At 42.9% G+C, this 10367-nt stretch overlaps 1 long non-coding RNA gene across 1 annotated transcript; it reads right to left on the bottom strand.

The window, feature by feature from the left end:
* Positions 1–4124: 4124 nt before the first annotated feature.
* LOC311007931 lies at positions 4125–8560 on the bottom strand. The gene is made up of 4 exons (XR_014596445.1): positions 7255–8560; positions 6947–7035; positions 6213–6411; positions 4125–5794 (listed from the first exon to the last, which is right to left on the bottom strand). It is a non-coding gene; the product is annotated as an uncharacterized lncRNA (long non-coding RNA).
* Between the last annotated feature and the right edge of the window lie 1807 nt (positions 8561–10367).

The following is a 10367-nucleotide window of genomic DNA, read 5'->3' as shown; positions in this document are numbered from 1 at the left end:
AAGTGGAGTGCTTTTTGGACGTAGGATGTGTTAACTTACATCTGAACAGCAACACGACGCTGGACGGTGACGTCTGTGGCAGCTCAAACTGACACATGAGATGTTTCCAAAACTAATACGTGAATATTTACAGAGATTTTGCGTAATTGCTTGTTACATAATAGTAATTGGACCCAGCACATTACATTTTTTATGGCTGTTATTTTAAACTATGCACTGTCTGGTGGTTCAATTATCTGACAGGAAAGATGTACAGAACGTATAAGCAGAGACGAGTCGAGTGAACACATCAGGATGGAGCCATTTTATCATTATTATTATTATACATTTTACAAAATTGTAGATTATCTAAGCTGCCATGATGTGTTCACTGACCTGTGGGGCCAATGCATTCGTAAATATGCATTGAGAGAAACACGAGAGCTGAGGTTAAACTGTAGCTTCTGCTTCAGAAATAAGTAAAACTCAAAATCACATTGACACATTAATGGACTTAAAAGTGGACTTAAAGGGATACTTCACCCAAAAAATGATAATTCACCAATTATCTACTGGACAGTTCAAGGTAAATTCATGCAAAACAGCTGATGCGCGTTCCCCTCAAGGCAGTTTTTCAGAAAGCAGTCTCTGCATTTGCCTCGAAAACAACTTTGTCTCGTATTTCTCCGTCCTCTGTTATTTTCTCATAGCATGGTGAATGTGCAGGTCACAACTTATCCACGAGAGCGTTTTGGAGTTGTTTGATTGTGTATTTGATGAGGGAAACCAAGAAATCCCATTAGCCTCCGTAGCGTACTGTAGCTCTGAGCAGCTCACGGCTCTGCTCCGCCGTTCTAAAAGTAGCTTTCGACGACAATTAAAGGTAACAAACCTACTGCTATGACTATAGGGATTATAGCAATGGGCCAACTTGCCAAAAATGTTGAACTATCCCTTCAAACGCCATGCATCAACAGAAGATGAGCAAGTGAAGGGGTCACAGGGACTTCATGGCTGAATAAAGAACGGGACAGAAAGGACTGCACAGTGAAGTTTTTGCACTGCAGAGATTATAGTTGGATAGTTATAAAAAAAATGATTTTAGAGGAAAGTGTGGGTGAGATTTATGGACTTGAAAACTAAAACACACTTCTCTAACATGAGGAGATATTTGAGGAGATGCATTTGAGCTTCATTTCTTGGAGCATTTGACTTTGGCCTTGACATTTTTAGCGAGCATCACAATGATGTAGCGCTCGTCCTGAGGCGTCAAACCTCTGTGAGCCAGTTGGACAGGACAGATGTGAGGAGTGTATTTCAGACGCATGTGTGTCTCAGAAACACAATCTGAACCATTTAGTGAGAAACTCATGAGCTGTATCTTTTGAAGCCTGTGAGTCACCGCTCCAAAATCCTACTGAGCCTTAAAGAAATCAAACCTCCAGGGTGTCTCTGTCACCACTGAACCACAGGAATAGAAGTTGGACGCTGTGTGGCAGAGAACAATGATTGGCTGGAGAAGTCAGTAGGTTGTAGTAAAGCGCTGCCACTGACACCATCATAAATACTGCAACAGCACAGTAAAACAAATGCACACGGTCCAGGTCTTGAAGTCACTATGAAAAGAAAGAAACCGCTAAAACCACTGTTCTCACCAGGATCAGGTGTCAGTTTTCTTCTAAACACAAAATATAGTTACTGTGAAACAAGTGAAAACACATACTTGATAATTTTCTTGGCCTCTTTATGATATCAGATATTCTCCTTTCCAAATTATTAAGGAATTCCTCAGTGTCTGAATCTGCTACCTGTCTGCAATCCATGTTTCAACCATATACCATATCTGTGTCCATATCTGTGTCTCAGTTTGGGGGTTATTTCCTTCACAGGCTGATCGTGCATCGAGCATCGTGACGAGGCCTGTCCAAATTCAAAGGATGACAAACCTGGCCTTCTCCTGCCTGCATGTCCAAGGAGGACGCAACGCACCTGTCCTTCGTGGCCTCCCGTATCCCAAGACTTTCTGCTTCTCCGCGCTGTAGCCATGGTAAGTTTGCTGCTGGCTGCATAGCTCGAGGCGAGGAGCTGAGTAGCCGTTGAAAGTGTAAAAAGGCCGCTGCTTTCAAAAGTTGAACGTTAGGACATTGATTGTGTTCAGATGCAATCAGGAAATGCTCTGAACTGGACCGTCCCACTTACCAATGGATACAGCCCCTGAATTGGGACACAGTTTATATTTCAACCATACATTTAAAGTGGGGTTGGTCCCATTTTGTTTCATTTTGGCAGTTTTCCTTGACTACAGATTGAGTCTCTCAATTATTTTGTCTAATGTCCTCATATATATTCCCGTCAAGTCTTACAATGTTCTCTGAGGACATCGGTGACTTCAGCATGGTTCACTGCGTTTAGCAGCTCCGAAACCTTTCAGCTGGGTTTAGGCGTTTTCCATTAAAGCCTGTGCACATGTGCCTCCGTAATGATGCTCTTTTCAGCAAAGCCTCACAGTTTATACGTGTAGTCACTTGCTTTCGCAGCTTAGCTCACTAATGTAGGATCAGTGCTCCACCACCGGCCTTTAGGACCTCGTTGTTATGGTCACAGCTTCCTCTGCTCCTAATGAGGTCAAAAGGCAATTTTCATTCCTTCCATTTCAAAGGGAAAACCAAATGTTTTCGCTGCAGATGTTTATTTCCTGTGCATCAAGGGTGCCAACGTTACATGGCAGAGCATGGGACACAGGATGCAGAGGATCTAAATTATATAATCACCTGAGTTGTGGTTTTCAATAAGGTTTTTTTTTGTGCAGAACATGACGATGTAACAAGGAGGTTGACCTTTGACCAAAATCTTGGAGGAATGAACACAGTTCCTCTGGGCTGCAGCTTTGCATGTGGGCCGCAGCAGTGGGATGTTTGGGATAAACAGAGCGAGGGGAAACAAGCAGGACGATTTGTAAAGCATGAGCAGCGACAACCACACCGCCACGGGTCAACAAAGCACGAACGCTGCAGTCAGAAAACTGAAACTGCAGCAATAAAGCCCCCTGACACTGAAAACAAAAGACGGCCTTCAGGTCTAAACGAACGAGAGCATGTCCAACGGGTTTTCACCGCTGGAGCCGACACAACTGTCCTTAAGTGCCTACAGTGCTGACGATACAGAACAATTAATCTCTCATAATATTAGCTCCGGTTCTTCCTGTGTACCTGGACCATAGGAGAATCCGGATCGGGCTCCACATCGGCTCCTGTAGGTTTTAGCCTGATCCTACGAAGGATCAATCAAATCCCAGCATTCCAGTTGGAGCCGTTTCCCCAGCGCTCTGCAGGAATCCCTGCTCAGACCCCGGAGGAGGGGGCCTCCCACTCAGGAATGTCCCGAAACATCTTATCTGATGGGCCCTGGGTCGGTAGCACTGCTGCATGGTAAACTGACCCAAGTTGGCCCTGGCCTGAGGGACGTTTTGTGCCCCCGAAGGACTTAGCGGACCCCGAGGCCCCCCGAGGCCCCTGGCCCCAGCATCAGTCAGGAGTTTGATAGCCATCAGAGGGTCTCGACGACTTTAACGATTCGTGCTGTGAATTCCCACCTGCTCCTGAAACGTCGGGTCTCCTTCTTGTGGGACTTTGAGTTTATCCTGAAAAATCTAGGCTGAAACTAATTTGAGGGATTTTCATCACAGTGAAAGTTGAAAAACACAACAATCACATTAAAGCTGCTATAATCAATAATTCTATTCAAACGATGGATTACGACATTTTAGGAGTCACTTGAAATGATGGTTTAAGAGCAAATTACAGAGCTTTTCGGTGTTTTTCAGTGCAGTGTTTTGTGTTTAATGACTCACAGCTTTAATGTTTTGTTTCAACATCACGGCCTTCATCAGTGTGGCAGTGGCGGCCATGCAAAGCGAGGAAAAGTAAAGTGAATCAGACACTTTTGTTTTTGCCTGCTGGAGTCCAAACGGAGCTAAATGGATAGTGAGTGTGAGGCTTAAGAGTTGACATGTGGCCTGAAACATTACAGTTTTGTTGTGCCGTCAGCAAATGATCTGAAAATTGCCTGAGGCAGGTTCAAGATCATACACTGTAAAAAAAATTCCGTAGAATTTACGGTAAAATACTGGCAGCTGTGGTTGCCAGAATTTTACCGTAGAAAATACGGTCACAATGTATTACACATTACGGTATGCTGTTTTGGCAACCGTAAATTTCACAGTAGAGAACTGTTATTTGTTTACGGTAATTTGCTGTAAAAATAACAGTTATAATATAAACCTGTTTACGGTAAATTCTTTTAAAAATAACGGATATACTGTAAACCTAATTACAGTCCATCAGTGAAAAAACACGGTAAAACTGTAAGATATAGTACGGTATTTTATTGCAAAATTCACGGTAAAATACTGGCAGCTGTGGTTGCCAGAATTTCACCGTAAAAAATACGGTACAACACATAATGGAATTACAGTTTGTTGGCGTAGATTTTACAGTCAGAAAATGCAAATGGTAAATTATAAAGGAAATAACCAATTAAAGGACAATTCCAGGCGAATTCAACTCGGGGGTGTATTTTCCTATCATTTTAGGTCTAAAAGAAGGAATCTTAAGATTTTCAGTTTAATCGCTCCTGTTTTGCGGTAGTTGCGTCTGTCCCCGCATCGCCATGGCAGCAATGAATGGGAGTGGATGTAAATTCCGCTGTTTAGTCTGTTTCCAGCCCTCAAAGCCGCAATTTTTTTCCACAGACAGCGTCAGATGGAGACTCAAACATGCACCGAGAAGTTTATTTACTTCAAGCAAGCCGACATGTTTGTAAAACTAGATCTAATTCAAAGTCTCCCAGAGTCTTGCGCGAGCCCGAAGTTGCAGTGCTGGTGTATTCAGGTGCAGTTGGAGCTATCGTTTGTGTCATAAACACAGGAATACCAACTCTTGACTTGCTTCAAGTGTACATTTTTTTCCACAGACAGCGTCAGGTGGCTACTCAAACATACGCCGAGAAGTTTTTTTTACTTGAAGCAAGTAAAGAGTTGATATTCCTGTGTTTATGACACAAACTGTAGCTTTCCTACTGCACCTGAACACACCGAGCACGGCAACTGGGTCTCGCGCGAGACTCCGGGAGACTTTGAATTAGATCTAGTTTTACAAACATGTCGGCTTGCTTGCTTAAATAAACTTCTCGGTGCATGTTTGAGTCTCCATCTGACGCTGTCTGTGGGAAAAATTTGCGGCTTTGAGGGCTGGAAACAGCCTAAACAGCGGAACTTACATCCACTCCCATTCATCGCTGCCGTGGCGATGCGGGGACAGACGCAACTACTGCAAAACGGGAGCGATTAAACTGAAAATCTTCAGATTCCTTCTTTTAGACCTAAAATGATAGGAAAATACACCCCCGAGTTGAATTCGCCTGGAATTGTCCTTTAAGCCCATTGTAAACCAAAGTACAGACTATAATTGATAAACTTTAAGAACCTCTCTTTGCATATACACATTCTCTGTGAAAAACAGAACTTGTCCAGTATACTCACAAGGCAGTGTTGACATCTTGAAAAGACAGTGTGTGTCCATACATATGAAGAAGGATAGTCCACGATAGAAGAAATAAACATAATGAAAAAAGGAGCCACTTGCCCTGTGTTGATCAACACTAATGAGTCACTGAGTCCAGACTTGGCTGAAGAGGGCTCTTAACATATACATGGTGTTCAAGAAACTGGAACTTAAAGCATCCAGCAGTCACCAGTTCTGCTTGAAGACTCATATATTGTCCATTTGGTGTCCACTGTAGACTGGCATGATCCTCTCTGCAGCCAGAAAACAGAAACAAAGCAAAGGTTAGATTGATGCAGTGCCTGAGCATGGTGCCTACAGAGATAAATTCAGCCTTCTGTTGTTAAACTGAGCTCCAATGAGCTATACATAGAATGAAACCAGCACTCTGGAATATAGTTTTGCAGGACATCGGGAGTATTTCATTTATTTTACTGTGTTAGTGTGAAAGGTAGAAACTGTCACTTTTCAGGACTAAATTATCATCAGTATTTGTTTCACCCTTGTCGAATTGCAGCCAAAATCCTGAATCCTGTCCGTAATACTGATTTTTTCCTACTGTATGTTTGTATGAAGCTGTTGGCACCGTGCATTTGTGGGAGATCGATTGAGTGAAGTTTGAGTTGTGCTTGCATCTACTCATTTGCTACACTGACATAAACCATTGCTTACCTCTAATTAGCCTTGACAAGACTGGTGTTTGAGTCATTGGGTCCAGACTTGACTGAAGACAGGTGGGACAGAGTCTCATACAGACATGGAACAATGTTGAAGAAACATGGAACTTTGGGCAGGTGTTGTCATCATTCCTGCTTGAAAATTCACCAGCAGTCTTCAATCAGGTGTTTACTGTGGACTGGCATGAACCTCTCTGCAACCAGACAAAGAAAGACAACAAAGAAAACATTGTTAATGATAATGATAATTATTATTATATAGCACACTGTTGCAAAGTGCTTCCTGCAGCAACAACAACAACAAACAAAACATTAATAAAAGAAGTTGGAACAGAAAAAAAAAAAATGGTGAATGAAGAGTAGGTTTAAAAAATCTAATAGAAAGGCCAACCAATAAATATGATTTCAGGGGGCGCTTAAAACAGTTAACAGATTTAGCAGATCTAATAGATTGAGAGAGATTGAGGGAGAAACTGTGGAGGCTACAGCTGAAAACACACAATCCTTTGGATTTGACATTAAATCAGTGATTTTGATGTTTTTTTATAAGGATAGTTCCGAGGATTTATCCTTAAGGAACTCCAGATAATAGGGTAGTAGACTGTAGACATAAATGGGAGACATAATTATTGATGTGGCCATGTAAATATTTGACAGGTATGAAGAAACAAAAACATTTAGGCTAATGGCAGCACCAGTTCAGAAGCCTATCAATTTAAATGTACTCACTGAAGCTGAGTGTTGATAACGCTGAAGATGTACTGGCCATGCCACATTCCTGCAAAGTAGGCTGCCTTGCATTCTCCAGCTGCACCATGCTGAGGAGAAGGAAAAATGATTTTGTAGTGTTAAAAATGTGTACAACTAAGGATGGGATGGTTCTGTACAAATATATATGTTGAACACAAAATGAACTCATGTAACACTTCAGTAATAATGATAATGGATAGAAGTAGCTACATGGATATCTGAACAAGGCAGTTTTAGGCCGGTGTATTTTCCCTCTTCCACACAAACACAGTAACACATAACTTTACCTTAACAGTAATGATGTTGGCCTCCCTTAGGAACTTCTGCACCTCCATGAGAGCAAGGCTCCTCTTCAGACCGTCTATCTCCATGTGCTAGCTTCCACATACTTTACTCTGATTAGAAAACACAAAAACTCTGGTTACTCTCAGGTCCTGTCTCTCACGCTACAGTCTCATGCTATAGTAGTCAGCGTTATTAGCTTAACGATCCACCGTTAGCGTTAGCATAACGACCGTTTAGCGTTATTAGCATAACAATAGGCCGTTAGCTGTATTAGCATAACGGTCGTTAGCGTTAGCCTAGCTCATGTGCTAAACGGCCAAAGTAACACAAACCATGCTCATTTTTAAATACTTACAGTTGATCTGTAGCTTTTCCACGGACAGTTGGTATCGATCCAACCTGAGAAAGTCCAGTCCGATCCACCGACACTCGTTGCTGAAGCAGTCAGACTTTTTTGCAGACTGAAGCTGGGGCATTTCCATCAAAAATAAAATTAATCCACTTTACTTATGTCGTCTTTGGCTGACAACAGAGCAGCTTGGTTGTAACCAGGTTGTAACGGCGCTCCGGCCAAAAATAACGGATCTTGGTGGCGCGCAGCAAACCAACCGTTGACCCAACAAATGGGTTACTATGGTTACTGCTGGGTCACCTGTGGGTCACCCAAGCCAGAGCTGACTCAAGCTTCTTCTTTTTTTTCCTTTTTTTTTTTTTTTTTTTTTTTTTACTGTGTGTAGGTATGCTATGGAGACTACATGTTTGTATTTTAAAAAATATATATTTATGTCTAAACTCCATGTTTGCACATTTATTCTGAAATATATGTTACATATAGGCTATTACATGTTATTTTGACTTAGTATCTTAATCTTATCTTAATTCTGTTTTGACAACATGTAGTTTTTCTATTGCATCAAGTGCTTCACATCGACCCGAACAATGCCCACGTGACCACAGCCTGTCCTGATACCATACTTTTTAACATTCTACTTTCTATAGAAATGATGGTATGATTTAATGGTTGTGTACCGTAAATTTAAACGTAAACACCAGCAAAATCTGTAATTCAGACAGAATGATACCGTCAATTTTACGGTAATTACACGCTTGTGACATTATGGTATTTTACCGTGAATTTTGCGAACTTTTTACAACATTCACAGTAAAATTCCATATTTTCTACTTAGTAAGACCGTAAAATTTAAAGTTATTTACTGTATCTTGATTTACGGTAATTCAGTGTATTTACTACAGTGATATACTATTTTTGATTTTACGGTATTTTACTGTTGCTATTTGACAGTTTTTTACCGTAATTTCTACGGACATTTCTTACAGTGTACACGTAGATATCCTCACCGTGCACCCAAACTAAAACTGGATGTTCATCCTGCTCGAACCCTTTCATAATGTTTTTGGATGAAAAATCATCTTCACAGACACCTCATGACCTCTGCTGAAGGCTCACAACACACAGCCTGTGCATGGTTTTCCTTTATAACTGTGATTTGTTGGTGAAAATAGACATAAAATGAAAACAAGTGAATTTACATTGATGTTATATGTATATATGCTGCTCCAGGAGCTGGAAGCAGAACAGAAGTGAGAACGGATCCAACTTGAACCACAGAGAGCGTTGCAGCCAAAGGCTTGTGACAAACACACTAAAGCCCCTCTGGAACCGTTCGTGACTTCAACTCAGTGGATATGGTGTGGAAATTATTTTGGCAACAGTATATATCCTCTTTTTTTTCCATTTCTGACCATACTTTCACTGCTTCGTGTGTCATTTCATTATGCAACACATGAAAACCGGTGCAGTGTAAAGAAACACCCTGTTCAGTGGGTGCCAAAGCAAATGTGCAGTGCGTGGCCCGAGCAGGTAAAATACAAACTGAATTGCCCTTCTTCCTAATTTAACACATGAGAACACAGAGGATTAGGGTGCTTTAAAAACAACAGTAAGTACAGGGGTGATGATCGCTAAGTGGACTTTTGGGGGGCCCAGGTACAAGAGCCCTAGCTGCCTCTCACGCTGGCATATGATGAGGCATTTGCTTGAAAGACAAGCTGAGGGGCCGGGAGGGTGCGTGGAGCTCGACTCTCGCTCACAAAGGCGCCATTCTGCGAGCGCACGGAGGAGGAACAGCAACACCCAAGGAAAGTATGACACTGGATGTCCAGGTAAACATTTCCAAGCCAGCTACGTTTACAATTGCATGTCAGCTGCCATGTTGCCTCTCTCCTCTTCATCCTGAACTCTCCTCCTGAATCCCGCTCTATAACCGGAGGAGATGTGAGGAGATTTGAGCGCCGGGGCGTTGGTATATGGCGGTTTATTTTCCCTCTGAGTAAAAACATTCCAGGCGAGGGTGAAGGGGGACGAGAGATTGGGAATGAGGGAGAATTAAAGGGATTGTAAGGCTGTGGGGTGGCGTGAGAGACAAAAAAAGAGTGAATAAGCAGTTAGTGGTATGTATAAGGGGTTGCAGAAGGGGAGGCGGGGTGTGGGGGGTGCGTGGACACGGGAGTAACAAGCCGGGATGGGCCGACCGTGAGGTCTCCCTCCTCAACAGACAGCCGTGTGTTCAACAGGAACTGCCGCGGGGGCCCCCTCGCTCATGAAAGCTACTTCATAAATTGGTAAACCTAGAAGGCCGAGCCGCTCTCTCCTCCCCCCACGCTGCTTATTTTCTCATCCCGATACCTTAATGATGAAATGGGCAGAGGGCAAACATGACGCACACAGACATCTCTTTATGAGGCCGATGCACACCTGCAGAGGAGACGCACCGTCCATCAGGGGGAAGTCGGTTTCGGAGACTTCATGGGGTCAACATCCTGCCACAGTGGACCTGTATTACCCTCGCTGCACAACACAGGGGCAGCTACTGTAACTACGCTTGCTCAGGGCCCAGGTGCTGCGCCGCCGCCACGGACAACACACGGCCGGTTCATGAGGTGACTCGGCCGCCTCCTCCCCAACGGCGATCGTCCAATCACAGCTGAGCAGATGTCACTAAAATGCAGATGTCCTGTCAAACTCAGGAGGGATGCTGTAGTAAAACTGCAGGTAAAATGTCAACAAAAAAGCAACAACGCAGCGTTTATTTGT

Source organism: Trachurus trachurus (assembly GCF_905171665.1).
Source record: "Trachurus trachurus genome assembly, chromosome: 24".
NCBI classification, from domain to species: domain Eukaryota; kingdom Metazoa; phylum Chordata; class Actinopteri; order Carangiformes; family Carangidae; genus Trachurus; species Trachurus trachurus.
The sequence above is the reverse complement of the archived record's forward strand: the minus strand, read 5'-3'. Positions and strand labels throughout refer to the sequence as shown.